The sequence below is a fragment of the Lepidochelys kempii genome, unplaced genomic scaffold (genome assembly GCF_965140285.1).
Source record: "Lepidochelys kempii isolate rLepKem1 unplaced genomic scaffold, rLepKem1.hap1 scaffold_29, whole genome shotgun sequence".
In the NCBI taxonomy this organism is placed as follows: domain Eukaryota; kingdom Metazoa; phylum Chordata; order Testudines; family Cheloniidae; genus Lepidochelys; species Lepidochelys kempii.
The window spans coordinates 483,381-503,883 of NW_027621931.1; the positions used below are offsets into that span (position 1 = coordinate 483,381).

Consider the following 20,503-nt stretch of genomic DNA (forward strand, 5'->3'; position numbering starts at 1 on the left):
GGGCTATAGCAGGATCTGGGAGCAGCTGGAGTGGTAGCCAGGCATCCCCAAGACTCCTGTCCCCGACCAGACGAGGATCTTCACGATCGGGTTCCCCATCCGGGGATCGGAGTCGGACAGGATTGGAGCTGAGTCCGAGAGAGCAAGAGGACCGTGAGAGACAGCGAGAGCCCGAGAAAGAGCTGCAGAAGCAGCAGCAGCATGAACTGGTGATGGGGGAGTGGAGAGGCCTATGGGGACCCCCCAGGGGTGAGTGGGGATAGACCCCGGGGGGCCAGTTCCGCAGGGAACCTCGAGACTAAATTGCTGCTCCTGGTTAAGGAGGGGGGGATGTGGATGCCCACTTCACTGCCTTTGAGCAGGCTGGAGATTTGAACCGGGGGACCCTGCGGAAAAGCCCCGGTGTCTAGCTCCCTTGCTGGGTCCCAAGGCCGTAGACTCCGTCAGCCAGATGGGTGGGGAGGTGGACAGGCTCCCACTCCTGGTCCCAACCTGTATGTCTGTGTGGAGTTTCCTTGGGCCAGGCCCCTCAGACCCCCAGTGGGAGCAGAAGGTGATGGTGAATGGGGAGACATTCCTGGGGTGGCGAGATCCTGGGACAGAGAGAACTGGTGTCAGACCCTGGGTGGTGCAGCCTCAGAGGCTGAGGGGCTGTGTGAGCTGGGTGAGGGTCCCAGGGATGAAGCCCCTCGCCTTCCCTATGGCCCAGATCCCTGTGTAGACCCAGGAGGGGTGAGGCTGGCTGGTCGTTAGGGTTCTCCAGGACACCAGCTGCAAGACCCTGTTATGGGGTGACTGTGTCTCTTTGGGACAGGATCCAGGCCTTACTCCTGTAACTGCCAAGGGTTTGAATCCGGGGAACCAATCGGTGGAGAGGGAAATGGTCAGTGCAAATGCAGATGACCTGGCTGGCAGCAGGGAGGAGCGGCTAGGCTCAAGCTATCTGCCTGACTTTAACCAGACCCCTGGAGTTGGGTGGGACAGAGAGATGCTCCCCGCCCCCCTTGCACACCGGAGATGGGGCTCACGCTGGCTCTGATGCTGTGAGGAAAGCAGCGAGCTCGCTGCCTACCCCCACTGGGACAGCAAGGGCAGTGCTGAGCAAGGGGGGAGCTGAGACCCCAGCTGAGTGGGGGGAGACACAGGCAGGGCAGGGGATCTGTGGGGAGTGGCAAGGTGCTGGGTAAGGAAAGTCTGGATGAGCCTAGGCAGCCTTGTGAGCTGATGGCTGTGTCTAGTCAGCAGGGTGGGAAGTCGAGGAGAGTGGAAGAGGAGTGTCCCTGGACCTTACCTGTTAGCTGGGTGGAGAATTGGGACAGTGAAGGAAACGTACCTGTGTCTGTCAGGGGTATTGACTTGCCAATGGAGGGAGCTACCCTGATCTCCAAGCAGTTGTCTGTGACCAGCCTTGTGTGCTGGGACAAGGGGAGAGAGGTCCCAAGCTGGGTGTCTGGGAAAGGAGAAAGTGTGTCCGGCTCTTCTTTGTCTGTGGAGCAGACAGAAGGGGCCTTTCAGCCTGTAATGGTTGAGGGTCGTGCAGTTGTCTCAGAGCTGGTTCTGGATTCAGCTAAAGCCCAGGAAGGGAAGGGTCCTAAGTTTGTGTCTGCTCGGGAGAATGGCCCTGTAACTAGGTCGCATCCAGTTAGGGTCTATGTAAAATCCCAGAGACGAGAGAATTCTGGTGCTTGTATTTTGCCTGTTGCTAGTGTGTTGTTGGAAAGGGTGTAGCAACTCTGTCTAATCAGGGTGAGATCCTAGCCAGGGCACAAGGAGAGCAGGAAGGTGATGTGATTGTGTTACCTCCTGAGGGTGTGGAAACCGGTAGCAAGAAGGAAAAGATTCCTGAACTTGTGTGTGGCAAAGGGAAGGAGAATGCTTCTGACCTTTTCTCTAGGAAGTCTGTAAGTTTGCCTGAAACGGGATTGTGTAGGAATCCGCCGGATGGGCCAGAGGTGATTCTGGATGTAAGGGAGACCCAGAAAGAGTGTGTTGTTGCTCAGGAAAGTGTTCCTCTAGAGCAAGCCCTCGGTGAAGAGGGTAAGGGCAGAATTTCTGGGAGGGGTGAATTGTTGCATAGAAAAGCCCTAGGGAAAGGAATCCTCATGGAGTCTTTGCAAGCAGTTTACTGCCACTGACGGGTGTGAAAGTGATTTAATCAAGAAAGTTTCAGTTCCTAACAGCCAGAAATTTTCTGTTGTGAATGGATCCACTGACTGTCCTGTTGAAAGACCCAGTGTGGAGAGCTTTGAGAAGGTCTCAGATGAAGTGAAAGCTGTTAAGAAAGTTAAACAGTCCCATAACCAAGTGGCTGTGTTTGGCCAGCTTGTTGGGGAGAAGACCCATTCCCAGTTTGACCCCCTGGGGTTTGGGGTGGCCAAAGGGCATGGGCCACAGAAACCTTCCCACATGTGGCCTGCGAGTGCTATCGATCACCACCGACCTAAGGGAGGGCGTGAAACTGGAAGGGCCTGGTGTAACTCCTACCGAGGAATGGGAGAGATGCTGGGGCACCTATGGGAACGTTGGTGGCTTCGAACTTCCCCAGGTCACCGGCTAAAGTGACCCCGCTCAGTTCGATCTCGAAGGGGGGAGAGATGTGACAAAGTGGGACTGTTCTTAATGTTTCCTCTGAATAGTGTGGGGGTGCCTCAGTTTCCCCTATGAAGTTTTTAAGTATCTAGGTGGTGCGATAAGGGTGTATGACCATTGCAGAGCCCTAGAGGGCATGTGTGTGCAGGAGTCTGGACACAGAGAATGGCCGACACCCTGTTTCCTGGCCACTGATGGCCTGGGCCCTTCCCCCCTGCAAGGTGAGAGCTGAAGAGTTGGAGAACAAAGGAATCCAGTGACCTCCTGGCCCGGGAAAGGAACCAAGCCAAGAGGAGAAGGGGCTGGAGGGAGTTGGAGTGAAGTGCAGGCGTGGTTGTCTGGCTCACTGCCCCCAAAATGGCCCCAGCTGAGGGGTCCTGTTCTCTGCACCTGCAAGCTCTGTTTTAGACCATGTTCCTGTCATCTAATAAACCTCTCTTTTACTGGCTGGCTGAGAGTCACGTCTGATTGCGGAGTTGGGGTGCAGGACCCTCTGGCTTCCCCAGGAGCCCTGCCTGAGCGGACTCACTGTGGGAAGCACATGGAGGGGCAGAGGATGCTGAATGGTCCGAGGTCAGACCCAGGAAGGTGGAAGCCGGGTGAGCTGTGTGTCCTGAAGACAGGCTGCTCACAGAAAGGAGACTTCCCCAGAGTCCTGCCTGGCTTCGTAGGGAGCACTTCCAGAGCATCGCCCAGGGACTCCGTGACAACCTCCTATCAACAACTGCTATAAAATCCCTCTCATTTTCCACTTTCCTCTCTATAATTTGCATAAATGGATCCAAAATCCCTCAGATTTCCAACCTTTCTCTTTCATTTCTGAACACTGATCTCAAATCTCAGTTTTCCCTTTTACGATGTCATCATCAAATGTCAATTAAAAATCCTCTTGGGTTTGGGGCTGTTCCCCATGTCTCTAAATCCTAGGAACTTGTCCTTCTTTGGGGGGAACCTGTCGCCCTGAGTCCCTCTCCATCCTGGTTGGGAAATTAACCCCCCTGCAACAATGATCATCTTTCCCTCGCCTTTGAGAATCATTTGTTCCCTCCTTTCTCTCTGTTAAAAATGTTTGCTGATAAATGAGACTAGCCATAGATTCAATACCCATCAAAGCCAGGGGCCTCCCCCTGTTTGGGGGATGGGTGTTCCCAGTTGGTAACAGGAGAGTTGGCTGGACCCTTTTCTTTTCTCCAGCTGGCACGGGATGAGGAGGTCCCTCTGAGTGCAGCGTGGTTCAGAAATATCCCAAACCCCATGACAAAGGGTCTCCGTGAGGGGGGGCTTCCCGCAGTGCAAAGCTGTAGCCAACTCTGGGGTGGATCCACGGTGGCCATTATTTGCTAGTGACAGAGTATGGAAATTTCTTACTTATTTTGGCCCTCCATGGCTTCCCTTCTCCTGTTAAAGAGGCGTCCCCCCGGGCTCCCTCTGCCTGTGTGACTGGCCAGCAGGGGGTGGTGATAACTTTCTATCCACTTACCAGACACTGTGAGAGAACATTGTTGCTGGTGGGGGCAGGTGTCTGTGCGGGGAGATTGCAGCGGGAGCTGAAGGGGCATTGTGGTAGGGGGAGGCCTCTGGGTGGCTGGGCAGGGGGGACCCTAGTCAGGTAGGTGGGTTCTGGAGGGTTTGGGGTTTCGGGGGGTAGTTCTGATGTGCCCAGCCCTAAGGCTATGGGTCCTGGAGGTGGGTATGGCTGGGGGCCTGTTGGCTGCAGACCAGTGGGGGTGGGGGTCTCTTGGGCAGGTGGGGCAGGGGATTAGACGCTGCCTGGTGCTGTGCCAGGGGCTCTGTCTGGGATTGCCCAGCTGGCTCCTGGGACCATTGCCATGCCCAGTGCACAGAGCTGTGGTGGGGCGGTCCCTGGCGCAGAGTGAGGGGTCCTCCTGTAAAGCGTCAGGGGGTCCTGCTGGCCGGAGGAGGGGGTCCCAGGCAAATGGGCTGGCAGATCCTGGTGGAGGGCAGGTGGGGGTCGTAGGCAGGCAATGGGGAAATCCCAGGCAGGCAGTGAAGGACTATAAAATGACTCTACACAAACAGCCCCCCACCCCATTTCTCCTGCCATTTGCAGGAGCAAATCCAGCCATGGGGGAGCAAACAACCCAGGAATGAGAGTTTCCGAGCAGACAGGCATGGAGAGGGCAGAGGGAAAAGGAGATAGAGAGACTGACAGGGTCCGTGGGATAAAAGAGTTTTGAAAGAGATTTCCAGCTCTCTCATCTGCCCAGACAGATGTATTACTGCACTGTGGGGAGAATCACTTTCCTGTGGACAAGACGAGGATGAGAGAGAGGAAAACCCAGTTCCTGACTCCATGTCCCTCCTGCTGGGGTGTGGCTGCCGTGGGGTCAGTGTCAGAGGGATTACAGATGACACAACTCCTCACTGCTCCGGATTGCCCCGTGCATGGGACAATGGCCTCGGTTGCTAGTGAAAATCCTTGAGACCTGGAGAGTTGCTCCCCCCATCCCCATGTGCACTAACCACAATCTACCTTCTCTGCAGACTTGGTTTTTTGAGTCCCTCATTCCTGAAGTCACATGACCCCGATTCTTATTTTTCACATTCTGCTTTTCTAGACTATTTAGAGTCTGTTGCTTCTGAATGATAGTTTCTAATTTCCCAGTGTTCTCCACAGCCAGGGATTTTCCTACTCCCTCCCATTGCACTGGACTCACTAGGTTCCCTGGTATTTCAGAATGGCCACACTGGGACAGACCAAAGGTCCATCTAGCCCAGTGTCCTGTCTTCCGACAGTGACCAGCGCCGGGTGTCCCAGAGGGAATGAACAGAACAGGGAATCATGAAGTGATTCATCTCCTGTCACCCATTCACAGCTTATGACAAACAGAAGTTAGGGACACCATCCCTGCCCATCCTGGCTAATAACCATTCACGGACCTGTCCTCGATTGATTTCTCATGATGTTTTTTGTTTTTTGTAACCCTATTATAATCTTGGCCTTCACAACGTCCTCTGGCAAGGAGTTCCCCAGGTTGACTGTGCGTTGTGTGAAGAAATACTTCCTTTTGTTTCTTATAAACCTGCTGCCTATTAATTTGATTGGGTGATTCCTAGTCCTTGTGTTCTGAGAAGGAGTAAATGACACTTCCTTCTTTACTTTCTCCACAGCAGACATGCTTTTATAGACCTCTCTCATATGCCCTCTTGTCTCTTTTCCAAGCTGAAAAGTCCCAGTCTTACATATCTCTCCTCATACAGAAGCTGTTTCATACTCCTAGTCCAGGTTTTTTTGCCCTTTTCTGAACCTTTTCTAATTGTAATGTATCTTTCTTGAGATGGGCCGACCACATCCGCACACAATATTCAAGATGTGGGCGTACCATGGATTTATATAGAGGCAAGTTATGTACTGTCTTATTATCTGTCCCTTTCTTAATGATTCCCAACACCCTGTTTGCTTTTTGACTGCCTCTGCACCCTGAGTGGATGTTTTCAGAGAACTATCAACAATGACTCCAAGATCCCTCTCTTGAGTGGAAACAGCTAATGTAGACCCCATCATTTTATATGTATAGTTGGGATTATGTTTTCCAATGGGCTGCACTAGGTGCTATCCTGACATCTAGGACTGCTGAGATCCTGCATTCAGTGATATCCCTGCCCTTCCTGTTCCCTTTCTCCACTGAACCCCACCAGCCCATTCTTAGTGTTCCCAGCTTCCCCAGGACTCTCTCGTTGTGTCTGGACCTCTCTCTCTCTGCAAGAAGCAGTTCCAGGGAGACTTGTCCTCTGTCTGGAGTCTTCAACTTCCTGGACATGGATTTACTTTCTCTGTGTTTTAGGAGATGCTTTGAAATTGAGTGTCTGTGACATTAACCACAGTGCAATCTTGACTGGTTGAACAGCTGTTTCCCCTCAGTTGCCCAAGCTGGGGTGGCTTTTACACTGCTTTACTGTGAGAACAGCCACTCCTGGGCAGTTAACACCCAGTCTCCAGCATGTAACTCGCTGCCAGCTACACAGTATTGAGCGCTGTTAGTCAGCGACTCACGAATTACAGTGCACCACAGGAGAACCCCAGAAAATTCTCTGGTCCCGGACTTTTGTGCATCTTTCACTGTCCAGCACACTACTGAACAACTCAAGGTCATATGAAGTCTGTCATTTCATCAGTGGAAAATGACACGTGCCAGCCTTGTTATCCCAAAAGGATTTTCCAACACACTTTAATCCCAACACACTGGTTAGATGAAACAATAAAATGAGATGGCTAACTACCGGCAAAAAAAACATATTAATTGACTACAGGTAATGAGGTATAAAAGCCAGAATTGTTTACAAAAGAAATGCAAGATAAAACCCAAACTAACATCTAAGTTAACAAGCTAAAACGGGTACAAAGCAAATGTTTCTCTCACTATATCCTGAGGCAGGCTGGCTGTCCTTTAAGCCAGAAGTCCCCCTAATTCGCCCCTGCTGCCAAGTTCAGTTTCTTCAGGAGCTGTCATGAGCAGAGGAAAAGGGGGAGAGAGAGAGTCTCAAGCATTTTCCTCCCCTCTTTTTATAATTCAGTCCTTTGTACGACAAACAACTTCAGTTCTCAGCTGAATCATGGTGACCGGCTGTCTGTTGTAGCTATGAGCTTCAAGTGGTCCCTGTGAAGGAATGTAAATGTCTTCTTCACACCTTCCCCCTCCTGGAGAATGGCAATTTGACCAGCTGCTTGCCTTGCTGTCTCTGAGGAACTGGTCTGAGGGTGTTCCACAGAATTGTAACTTTTTCACTAATAGGATACAGTAAAATCTCATAATTTTACATAGTGTTGCTACACATATTTTAACAGGAGGATAATATTCTGTAGATTATGCATTTTCAAATGATACCTCAAACAAGCCATACTATGTAAATAATTGATCATAGTTTTCTAGAAGAGTGAACATAGGGGTTGTGACAGGGTCAGGCCAGATGGCTAAGTAGGTCCCTTTTCCTTGGGTAAAGTAACAGAACAATCAGGAACCTTCTGGAGACCAGTAAGACAGGCTGATTCGAACACCTGCAACCAATCAAGAAGCTACTTGAATCAATTGAGGCAGGTAATCAGGGCACCTGGGTTTTAAAAAGGAGCTCACCTCAGTTAGTGAGGTGCGTGTGAGGAGCTGGGAGCAAGGGGCGCGAGGAGCTGAGAGTGAGAACACGGACTGTTGGAGGACTGAGGAGTACAAGCATTATCAGACACCAGGAGGAAGGTCCTATGGTGAGGATAAAGAAGGGGTTGGGAGGAGGCCATGGGGAAGTAGCCCAGGGAGTTGTCGCTGTCACAGAGCTATTCCAGGAGGCACTCTAGACAGGTGCATTCCACAGGGCCCTGGGCTGGAGCCCGGAGCAGAGGGTGGGCCCGGGTTCCCCCCAAATCCTCCCAACTCCTGGTCAGACACAGGAGTCGTCGGCCTGGACTCTGGGTTCAGAAAAACGGCCAAGCTGAGGGCTGCCGGGAAGCTCCAAGGCGAGCAAATCCGCCAATAAGCGCAAGACCCACCAAGGTAGAGCAGGAACTTCGTCACAGGGTACAGACTGTGCCTGTCTGTGTGTGTCCCCAGCAGATATGTGGGTATTTCAATCCCTCATAAGCAGAGTGCTCAGCATCTTCAGGGACCCAGGGAGCTGGTCCTGGGAATTCACTGGTTTACTAGGCGTGACACTGTAGGGAATTGTGAGACACTTCAATAATAATAATTAATAATAAAATACCAATATGATGAAATTGCAATGAATCATGCTAGATATGCCATGTAAGGTGTCAGTGAAAATGCTATGATTTTCCAAGTATGATCATTTTGTTTCTATGTTTTATACCACCTTTGTGTTGTGAGTTGTAGACATGTAGGGTATATCTGTATTTCCAGACTTGTGCAGTGTTTCTGGGTGACACCCCCGGACAGACTGGCATCAGCACTGCCGAGCCTCTTCACTGGCCTGTCAAGGGTCATCAGCTGTACAATGAGCCCATGAAAAGAACCAAGGGGATACACCTATTGAGTCAGCAAGACATGCAGGGGTATGCCTGTGTACTGAGAACTCCAGGGCTTTTCCATGCCATGTGCTGTGAAGCTTGTGTTTGGGACACAGGAAGTACAAGCCACAAGGCAAAGGGAATAGAAAGGGCAGCTGCATCATCTTCATTTTCTCTTCAATCCCTCTTCCTACCTCTGGAGCAACTTCTCTGCAAACTGAAGCCTTGAACAAAGGACTGAATGACCCATCCAAGCTGTGGATGTGTTCCAGACGGACTTTCAAGCCAGGAACTCACCAATACTGTGAAGAACCCGATATATAGATTTCTGAATGTATCTGACCTTTCCTTCTTTCCTTTAGTTTAGAGGCTAAAGGATTGGCTGGCAGCCTGGTATTTTGGGTAAGATCCAAACCTTTTTTTTAAGGTCAGGCTTGACAAAGCCCTGGCTGGGATGATTTAATTGGGGATTGGTCCTGCTTTGAGCAGGGGGTTGGACTAGATGACCTCCTGAGGTCCCTTCCAACCCTGAGATTCTATGATTCAAACCTGTGCTGACCTGGTAATATGGCTGACCCTTTGGGGTCAGAACATTGTGTTTCTGTGACCAGAATTTTTAAATAAGCTCTCACTGTACCGAACACAGGTGCTGATTGGGAGTCAGAGAACTGGAATGCAATAAAGGGGGCTGTGTGATCTTTTTCAGCTTCTCAATAACCAGTGTGGGGGATCAGAAGCATAGTTTGTGAGTGGTCGGTGATTTTAACTTCAGTGTTAGCCATCAGTTCTGGGAGCATCTTCTCTCCCTTTTTTAGCCTGCCCTGACCTTAGCGTTTTCAGTCAGGACTCCCCAAGGCACACCAGGTCACACTAAGCACTGAAGTGAAATTAATAGAATGTTTTGTTTTTTTTATGACAGAGTCTTATGCAATCACCTGAACTCCTTTGTTTTCTTTCATCTGAGCAGGGTTTCCCATTTCCAAACCTGATGTGTTTTCCCAGCCGGAAGAAGGGGAAGAGCCATGGGTCTCAGAGCTCCAGGGTTCAGAGGAAAGACAGACCCTGAGAGCTCCCTGCAAAGGTGAGGAAACATGAAACCAACTCAGAATCTGTAAGGGCCTGAAGGAAACATCTGGGCTGCCCTACGAAGCCCTTGGGAGGTCACTCAGTTCATTATTGTCCCGAGCAGGGGTCATAACCTCAGGGTAACTATAGCTCATGGCTTCCTGTAGATCCGAGCAGACGTCAGGCAGTAGCTTCCTCCCTTCCCCCCATGAATTTGATGGGATGTGAAGGCTGAATTGATCCCCTCCTCTCTCCTATTTAGGGGAAGTGTTTGGAGGAGTTCAGTTCCTGCTTTTATTTGACCTGTCTCCAGCACTTTTCTTCGTTGGCCTTCCCCTTTCCATCCCTGTTTGAGGTTTCTGTCTCTACCGCAGCAGGTGATGCGATGGCATGTGAGAAAGAGGAGCAGAATCTCAGCAGGAAGATGCTGGGCAAGTGGATAAACACAGAGCATTATCACAAAGATCGGAAAGGAACGTGTCCAGGAGTCATGAGCAGGGAAAATCCTGTGAGATTCAGCACAGACCAGAGAGCGAGCAGGGAAATCGGCCAAGGGATAAAGTGGGTAAATTAATTTCCTGTCGGGGAACTCAGAAGGACCTCAAGGAAAGCACAACACAGCAGGAAATCCTCAGGGGAAAGACAAAAAATGCATGCACTGAGTGTGGGAAAAACGTATATGACCAGTCAGCCCTTATAAAGCATCAGAGAATCCGCGCAGGAGAGAGGCCCTATGAATGCCGTGAGTGTGAGAACCTTCAATCGCAGCTCAAACCTTGTTACCCATCAGAGAACCACACAGGGGAGAGGCCCTATGAATGCCATGAGTGTGGGAAAACCTTCTCTTGGCACTCAGCCCATGTTAGCCATCCAAGAATCTGCACAGGAGATCAACACCATAAAAACCTCTAGGGCTATCCGTACTTTTTTTTCTTTAATACTTTTCCTGATTCCCACATAATAACTTTTAAAGTTGTTTGAACTGTTTGCAGCACCGTTATCCCTCAGCGTGTCCAAATGAGTGGCCCATTTTTGCCTTTTGCAGTTCACCCTGTTTTGAGGTGGACCCATTTGTCCTTCCTATCTACTCCATTGTCTCATGAATAATTTGAGTGTGCCCTTCCTATCAGGAACCAGGGAGCATCACATCTATACCATTCCTCCTATTGCAAAATTATTATTCGGAATCACCAATGATTCAGATTATATCATTGCCAGTTGTTCTCACGTTGCTCTGGGTTGTGCTGAAGAGCAGTTATATTGGGAACTTTCCCAATTATATTTAAAGGAAGAGGAGCAGGGGCAGGAAAAGAAGTGTCATTTCAGCCTCTGTGACACTGGAAGGAGATGGGGTGACTCAGAGATTCCCTCCTTCCCCATCACTCCAGACCTGTTAACTCTGCATGGCTCAGACAGGAGGGATCTTCGTCACATTCTATCCCTCCACTTCTCAAAGTGTCACGTGATGAAGCGGTCTCAGCTGTCTGTGCTTGGAGACGATGCTTTGACTTCTTTAATCCTATATCAGAGTCGCTATGCCTGGAGATGAAAGTGTCAAAAACCTGGAAGGGGAATTCAGATGGATCCCAAGCACCGTGTGATCATTTGGAGTTTAAATCCCAGGTTCCATCAATTGGTAAAGCCACTTCTGGCAAGGGGCTGTTTAGTCCCCCATTATGGGGGATGCTAGGTTACTAAAAAATTTTAAATAACCTAACTAATTCTATGGCATGGGGAATGGTCTCCTTCATGATGCAGATGTTGAGGAAATAGAAGTGGGTTTTTTATTGAATTTGTCCTTTGTAGGTGCTAAAAAAAGTGTATGAAATGAAATCAGTGTTGGAAATCTAATAGCTGCAGAAAAATAGCTAGTTTTGAATAGAAACTCCAGCTCTGATAACTAACAGGCCTGTATCCAGTCCCTTGCCTGGAATTGTGCCACCAAATTAAAGAAAAGCCGGGCATGTTTCAGGAAGCCATTCCTCACTAGCACTGCTGAGATTTTGAGTGCTTTTGTAAAGGATTCTACTTCAGAGAAGTGTACATTTACCCTAAGCAAGGCCAAGGATTTGGAAAGAACTGGGGTTGAATGAGTACACGCTCCGTTCTTGGTTTCCATCCCAGTAAAAGAAGCTATGGTGACCAAAGACCCAAGGAAAATTGTTTGTTTGTACAACTCACTGATTACAGATCCAAAGCATGCCAGGGTTAGATTGAGAACAATCATCCTTCACCATTTGGATCCAAAGAGAGAGAGTGCTTCATAGGACATTCCCTCCTCGTGGATTCCAAACTTGGTGCCTGATCGGGTAATGTCAAAGTCAGCTTCAGGACTCACATAATTTGTCAGACCATTCTGTTTATTAGCAAAGCACTTTGCCAATGCACACAGATATGTGAGCCCCCTGCAAAGGCTCAAGCTAACTTATTTATACGGATAAGCCAATTTAACATAAGAGACAAAAGGAAGCAGAAACTGACAAATATACATACATATCTTACTTGCATACTAATGTTTACCAATCTCTCAGCTCAGTCGGAGCTCTAAGTTAATTAGTTTGAGAACCCATTGTCTCACACTCCTTAATGTTTCTCTTCTTGACAACTATATTTCAACTAACCCTTCAAGTAGCATTTCTTTAATGAATTATAATTTCAATATAATTCATTCTATTTTCACAGAAACAAGGACTTTCAGGCTGTGGAAATGATGGCAACCAATGAGGCAACGAATGTGTCTGGTTCCAGTTTCAGACTTCCAGATACTTGCATGTTGGGTCCTGATTCTCTGGTTTTGTGTCTGATGCTCCGGCTTCACAATAAAGCTGATGTTGGCACAGCTGCCCCAATGTAGCTGCACTGGTGTAGCATGCTATTACAGATGCTCTAAGCCAATGGGAAAGATCTCTGCCGTCGGACTTCATTAGTCCAGCCCCCTCAAGCTATATGTCCTGCTGACGTAGCGCTATCTACACAGGGCGTTAGGGCTGTGTAACTACATTGCTCAACTCTGGATTTTTCACACCCCTGAGCAATATAGTTATACCGATAAATGCCTTTTAGAAGAACCAGCGATATATGAACTCAGAGAATTGGTTGGGACCTATGTTGGGACAAACCAGAACTAGAGCCAAGGTTCAGTTGTTGGCAACGGGGATTAAAAGAAAATGAACTCATATGACAAGAATTTGAGCTCTTTGAATATGTTATTGTTTCCAATGAAAAAGAATTTATTGGTTAAAGAGTAGGAGACTAATTGTGTGATAATCTGAATCACTTTGTAAAACAAAGTGTCTTGTTTTTTTTGTTTTGTTAGTCATACAGGAAGTGACAGCTGATCTTGAAAAGTTAATTTGCTTTAATTTACCCCCTGTAGTGTAAGGAGTTCTGGTAGAAAACCTCACTCCAATGGTTGGGGTGGAAGAATGTGTGTGAGAGTGTATAAGTGAATATTGGCCTAGTATAGATTTTAAATTTTTGTGTTTCAAATAGAACTTATTTTGCTTAGTTTCAAAGTCTATTTCTAGTGAAAGCAAAATTATTCGAAGAGACAATTTGTAGAAGTTTTTACAAGTTCTTACACTTAGACTGTAAGGGTCACTGACTTCCCCACTTCTCTAATTTGCAAAGGAAAGTCATCTGTCATAGGATGTGTTCAGCAGGTAGGAAAGTTGCAGTCCTCAACCACCAAGGAAAAGGCTGAAGTCCATTACCTTTTAGGTCAAGAAGCCATCTAAAGTCTGGTCTATGCTGAAAAGCGATGTTGACGTAGCCACCTCTCTCAGGGGTGTGAAAAGTCCACTCCACTGAGAGAAGTAGTTAATGTGACCTCAGCCCCAGCGTAGACAGTGTTAGGTTGTCAGAAGAATACTTCCAGTGTTTGAAGTATAGACAGAGCCTGAGACAGACCGATCCCCTATGGGAAGTGAGTCATGACATGAATTCCAATTTTGACCCATTTCCCTATATGTCAGAGAGGTACTAGTATGGAGGGCTGGGCCAGCTGTCCGATCGCCTGGTTCCTCAACTGTAGCTACAGCTCTTCGTACCCATCCACCCAAAGACTGAGAGAAATGGAGAGTTCCAACTGTTGTTATTTTAGTATCTTATTGTTCCTTTCTCTGTTTTTTGTGCTGGTCTTTCTATTATATCAGGGTGTGAGGGTATAGCTCAGTGCATGTTGTGACAAAGCTCTGTCCTTGTCTCTCTGGGTCCCACGTTTCCTGGTGGATTTTGCTAGCCTCAGAGGCTCACTGTGACCGTCCACATAGCCCTTCTCTCTCTCTAGAGGCAAGGCCCACAGCTTACTGAGCCATCATAAGCCAGCAAGGGAGGTGAGGAGAAGCAACCCTCCCTCGCACAATCTCTGTTTCCCAGTATCCATGATTAATCAAGGAGGGGAGGGAAGGAGAGGGGAGGGGAGGGGGGAGCCTGGGCCCACCCTCTACTCTGGGCTCCAGCCCAGGGACCCTAATAGTAGCAGCTATGGTAGCTGACTTTTGGGAAATAGGATGTGTACAATTCCCTGGGCCGCTTCCCCACAGTAGCCCCCACTCAGTATCTCCTTCGCTGTTACCTCAGGGCCTCCTTCCTTGCACCTGATGTGGATTTGCACTGCTTGGTTCCTCCAACAGCACGGCTTCCTCCTACAGATCCTGACACATGCGCCTCACTGACGAACTGGGAGGCTTTTCACTAGTTCCAGCCAGGCCTTGATGGGCTTCAGGTATTCCAATCAACCTAGCTATCTCCACTGCTTTCTAGAAGGATCTTAATTGGCCCCAGGTGTCTTGATTAACCTGAAACAACTGCCATTTGGTTACCATAGTACCAAGGATTTGTTTAGGCTGGGGCTAAAATACCTGTTCCTCACTACTTAACTATAGCCGTCTTGCCTTGCCCCGTCGCAATGTGTGACAAAAGCTTATTGGTGCCAATTGGCAAAGGGGTCACTGTCATTCACAAGCAACTCCTGTCTCAGACCTGACAAATTCACCACACCTGAGACCCAGAGCAGGGGTGGGGGAATCTTCCTTACAGTGGGGGGGCCACCGGCGTCCGAACTGTGACGCCCCCATGACACCCCTTTTGCCCCAGCCCTCACTCACTCCGCCCCTTCTCCCTGAGGCCCCAATCTCACACCGCCCCTTCTCCCTGATGCCACCCCTCCCTCCCTCCAAGGCCACACCCACAGAACGCCTCTTCCCCCAAGGCTCCACCTTGTTCCCCCGTCCGTCGTCCGTTCTTAGGGCTGCTAAAAAGTGCTGGGCCCATGGCCCTCTAAACCCCCTCGTCCTGAACCCTGACACACAGCCAGGCAGGCAGCAGTGTGTGTGAGTGTGTGTATGTGACAGAGACTGCTGGGCTGTGCTGAGCCAGTGCGGGAAGTGGGGGCTGATGTCGGGGCTGTCCCACTCTCCCTGACTCAGGACTGGGGTGTCCCCTCTCCCCCTGACTCAGGACTGGGGTGTCCCGCTCCCTCTGACTCAGGACTGGTTGCTTCCAGCAGCTGTCTGAACTTAGGGACAGCGTGCCAACACACTCACTCTTCCACAACACACACGCTCCCCGAACACACACACTGTCTGTCCCCAACACACACACACTCTCTGCCCACCATGCCCACGGCAGCTGAAAAGCAGCTGGCAATCGAGTCGGATGCCCATGGAACAATGGGATAGAGAAACCTGCCTCGTGTGGCTGCCCACGAGGCATTGCAAACCCTTCCCAAAGCACCCTGCGGCCAGTTGCACAGTGGGGTAGCGTCCCACAATGCACTGCTCTCTGTGGCGATCCAAGAGCTGCTAGCCTGGATGCGCTCCGGTGACACAAGCAGCCTAGTGTGGACATGCAACAGCGGCTTAATTAAAACGCTTTAACTAAAGCAGCATAACTCTGTCGTATAGAGACGTAGCCTGGCTCCCACTGGGGCCAAGGATGCTCAGGCACTGAAACTGAAGAGCCACAACTTCCTCTGGGCAGGTGCCTCGTGGGAGGGGCAGAGAGGTGTGAGCGGTTCTCAGGGCAGGTGAGGGGAGGGGACAGACAGGAGTGTGTGGCAGGCTGGGCAGGTCTCATGGGAGGGCTCAGAGAAGTGTGGGTGGCAGGCAGAGTCTGTCTCAGGAGAGGGGGCAGAGAAGTGTGGGTGGCAGGCAGACCGTGGGGTAGGGGGCGGAGAGGCACGAGCAGCCGGCAATGAGGCCTTGTGGGAGGAGAGGAGCGAGCGAAAGGTGGACCAGCAGGCCTCAGCCAAGGAGGCAGAGTGGGTGGGAAGAAGTCCCCCTGTTAATCCAGTGCTATCTACACTGGGATTAGGTTGGCATAATGGCATTGCTCAGGGGCGTTAAATTTTTTACCCCGCAAAGTAATGTCGTTACACTGACTTAATTTTGTAGCGCAGACTTGTCCAAAGAATCACACACACACCTTGGGAGCAAAACTTCACCTGCTTCTCTGCTTTACAGAATCCAACACAAGCAACGCTTGTCCGGCCGTGGGGGGCGTTGGCAGGGAGTCAGGTGTGGGCAGACACCATACGTTAGCCAGAGACGGGCACCATGGCTTAGCTGGCTAAAGCACCTGTCTTGTAAACAGGAGATCCTGGGTTCAACTCCCAGTGGTGCCTTGTTGAGTGGCTTTTGGGGCACCTGGTATTGGCTGCTTTCAGAAGACAAGATACAGAGATAGGTGGACCTTTGGTCTAGCCCAGTGATGCTGGTTTTGCTGTTTAAATTACACGCACAGGCACTGATGATAGAGTGACTGAAAGTTTGGGTGTTAAGAGCTGATAGGTCAGTGGTGCAGTCCCCTCGCAGATGACCCCCTCCCTCTGGGACAGGGGCAGGTCCGAGCTCTCACACCAAGTGGCTCATTGGGGCTGTGTTAGCCGACGGCCAAGGATGTTTGGTGAGGTGCCAGCTATGCCCGTTTATACCATCCGTGACTTTAACCGCTAGGACGCACTGTCCCTTCGCGGCGGGCAGCCCGGGCTAGGCTGACGGATGCCCCAAGGTCCTAACCACCCGTGACTTTAACTGCTAGAGCTCAGAGCTCCTTCGCAGCGGGCAGTCAATACTGACTGACAGGTGCCCCAATGGCAGCACTAAGAGCCTCTCCACACCCGTGACTTTAACTGCTAGAGCTCAGAGCTCCTTCGCAGCGGGCAGCCAGGATTGACTGACAGGTGCCCCAAGAGTTTGCCCCGTGGAGGCGGCACAACTCAACGCTAGGCTCTTAGTACTCTCACCTAATGGCCAGGCTTTAGAGCCAAAACGGCTGAGGTTCTTTAATTGTGTCGGCTGCTTTACAGTAAACCAGAGAAAACAAGTCAGGCTTATGCACAAATGGTTACCAAAATTTATTAAGCTAGATTCTAATCATGTGGTTACAAAATTGCTAGTGCCTACTGATTTAAATGTAGAGATGTTACACACACAAACAAGTTACAAAACTGAAGCCACAATCCCAAAGAAAGAAAACAAAGTATAGAGCTCTATTTCAAAATATGTGTACACTAAAGATAGGAGATCAGGTGTGGGTGCTTCTTACCCTCCTTGCATCTCTCGATTCCAGCGGTGCCAAGCCAGGATCGGTCACTCAATTCCGCGGAAAGACGAATAAGGGACAAGGCGTAGGGACCCTCTTAGCTGCAGAAGCCTTGGGAGGCTATCACTTATCTGACCTGCAGATAGATAGTGAAAAGCACTCAAGAATCATGGTGCTGTAGGTCCCCTACTTATACCTCTGTACTCCTTTATTCTCTTTCTCATGCCAAATTGAGGCTGGTCTGTCTGGGTGACGCCAGCTTTCGCAAGAGTAGTTTACACTTGCAAAGGAGAGAAACAATAAGTGTTGACTACTGGACATTTCTTTTATCAGGGTAAATATTTTCCCACCTAGGATGTTGGGGTGTGTGCATCACGCTATTTAGTAGGGGCTAAGAGCCATGTCTGTCACAGGGCCTCTGCCTGCTGTGAGCTTAATCTTCGTATCTGTTCCCAGAGGCACATTGTAGCAGCACACCTGTGCTTTCACAGCTTCAAAGGCTGTACTGGAATATATGTTAAATGCCCTGTTCCTGCTTCCTCCTGTGTTTCCAGCAATGCTGGTCTGGGGGGGGGGGGGGGGGCTGTCTGTCTGGCTACACTTGCCTCTATATAAATCCATGGTATGCCCACATCTTGAATATTGTGTGCAGATGTGGTCGGCCCATCTCAAAAAAGATACATTGCAATTGGAAAAGGTTCAGAAAAGGGCAAAAAAACCCGGACTAGGAGTATGAAACAGCTTCTGTATGAGGAGAGATATGTAAGACTGGGACTTTTCAGCTTGGAAAAGAGACAAGAGGGCATATGAGAGAGGTCTATAAAAGCATGTCTGCTGTGGAGAAAGTAAAGAAGGAAGTGTTATTTACTCCTTCTCAGAACACAAGGACTAGGAATCACCCAATCAAATTAATAGGCAGCAGGTTTATAAGAAACAAAAGGAAGTATTTCTTCACACAACGCACAGTCAACCTGGGGAACTCCTTGCCAGAGGACGTTGTGAAGGCCAAGATTATAATAGGGTTACAATAGGGATGGTGTCCCTAACTTCTGTTTGTCATAAGCTGTGAATGGGTGACAGGAGATGAATCACTTCATGATTCCCTGTTCTGTTCATTCCCTCTGGGACACCTGGTGCTGGTCACTGTCAGAAGACGGGACACTGGGCTAGATGACCTTTGGTCTGTCCCAGTGTGGCCATTCTGAAATACTAGGGAATCTAATGAGTCCAGTGCAATGGGAGGGAGTAGGAAAATCCCTGGGTGTGGAGAACACTGGGAAATTAGAAACTATCATTCACAAGCAACAGACTCTAAATAGTCTAGAAAAGCAGAATGTGAAAAATAAGAATCGGGGTCATGTGACTTCAGGAATGAGGGACTCAAAAAACCAAGTCTGCAGAGAAGGTAGATTGTGGTTAGTGCACATGGGGATGGGGGAAGCAACTCTCCAGGTCTCAAGGATTTTCACCAGCAACCGAGGCCATTGTCCCATGCACGGGGCAATCCGGAGCAGTGTAATCCTGGCTGAGTTTCAATGTTCTGCTGCTGGAGCTCCCTTGTCCCAGCCAGCATTCAAGGTCTGTGTGATCAGTAACCCTGGACCAGCCGCTCTGACCCCAGCAGCCTGCTTCTTACACCCCAAGCACTTTCTGGTCTGGGTGGAGAAGGCTCAGGGTTTGAGAGAAGGCCAGGGGTAGGAAGCTTCTGCTCGTTATGCTGGACCTAACCCCCCGTTTTACTTGTGCAAACAGGAGATATTTGACACTGTGCGATTCTGCTCCTGTGCTCTCTTCCCACAGCGTTCTGCAGCAGGGGAGGGTCTCTGGTCGTGTGTGTGTCACTGGCATGCTGGGGTGATGCTGGAACAGGACAGAGCAGAGGTGGCATTGTGGGGGTGGCGTGAACCTCATCTCTTCCGTTCCCCTTCCAAGAACCGAGGGGACAGGAATCCTTACCCAGCGAGGTCACAGTCTCATAGGTCTCCTGCATGACGTCTCTGGAGAGGGCTCTCTGAGCGGGGTCCAGCAGAGCCCCCTCTTCCCTGGTGAAATACACAGCCACCTCCTCAAAGGTCACCGGCTCCTGAAAGAGCCAGAGCCCCACACTCAGGACCTGCTGCCCCACTCACAGCCCCACTATTCGTGGGGGAGAGGAGCCAATCAAACGGAAACTCTGGGTGGACCGCAGTTAACAGAGTCCCACCCCCACCCCGCTCAGAGCACCCAGGAAACACCAGGGTGAGGGGGCGAAGAGACACCCCTCCTCTCTCCCAGCAGATCCATCACACACCTACTAGCCACAGACTGATACCGGAGATGCTGCCCCGAGCAGGGTCTAGGGAGAGATCTCTTGTAGGAAGCCCAACACCCTCCTCCTTGTGAGGAGCTGGATATGAGGCAGGAGAATCTCCCCTAAGCCTGACTGGTGGCTTCCCCCTTCATATTTAAAGGCACCCACTGGTTAGTTGGGTCAGGCTCCAGCACTAGGAGTCTGGTCCTTTTTCCCAGCCCCATCTACGTGGGTTATTTTCTGTTCACCAAATTGGAGCACTTCCACCTCCGAACCTCATGGGTCTGTTCCAAGAATCTAGGCCACTTATTAAACAACTCCCAGCAGGTCTGCCACCCCCTGGCCTCCTCCCTTTCTCCACCCTGTGCATTTCCTGCCCCGCTCCAACCTCCAAACCAGACGGTGCAAACCTTCCCCTCTCCCGTGTATTTGCTGTCCCTCTCCCTCCTGCAGGAACAGATCAGAACCCCCCCAATAATCCCTACCTGAGCTGGCTCCCCTGCAGCTATGTCGCTCCCCTGTCCCATGGGAGGACGGGATGAACTGGAATGAAACGTGAGTGTCGTTCTGCAGCCTGATGGGGCGAGAAGGGCCGTTGTGGAGGTTTGGGAACGGGCATTAGTTCATTTCACATCACGGTTCCCCAGGCTCTTTCCTTGCAGAGCGAGATCCGAGATTCTGCCATGCTGAGAAAATGCTAAAAGAAAAGGAGTACTTCTGGGACCTTAGAGACTAACCAATTTATTTGAGCATGAGCTTTCGTGATCTACAGCTCACTTCATCGGATGCATACCGTGGAAACTGCAGCAGACTTTATATACACACAGAGAAAATGAAACAATACCTCCTCCCAACCCACTGTCCTGCTGGTAATAGCTTATCTAAAGTGATCATCAAGTTGGGCCATTTCCAGCACAAATCCAGGTTTTCTCACCCTCCGCCCCCCACACAAATTCACTCTCCTGCTGGTGATAGCCCATCCAAAATGTCAACTCTCTACTCAATCTCTGGATTACAGCAGAGACCTGGCCCCTCCTGCC

At 50.0% G+C, this 20,503-nt stretch overlaps 1 protein-coding gene and 1 non-coding gene across 2 annotated transcripts in view; both read left to right on the forward strand.

The window, feature by feature from the left end:
• Positions 1-20,503, forward strand: part of LOC144930022 (uncharacterized) — a 149,751-nt gene that overhangs the window by 69,416 nt on the left and 59,832 nt on the right. The window lies entirely within an intron of this gene.
• Positions 16,180-16,253, forward strand: TRNAT-UGU (transfer RNA threonine (anticodon UGU)). The gene has a single exon. It is a non-coding gene; the product is annotated as a tRNA-Thr (tRNA).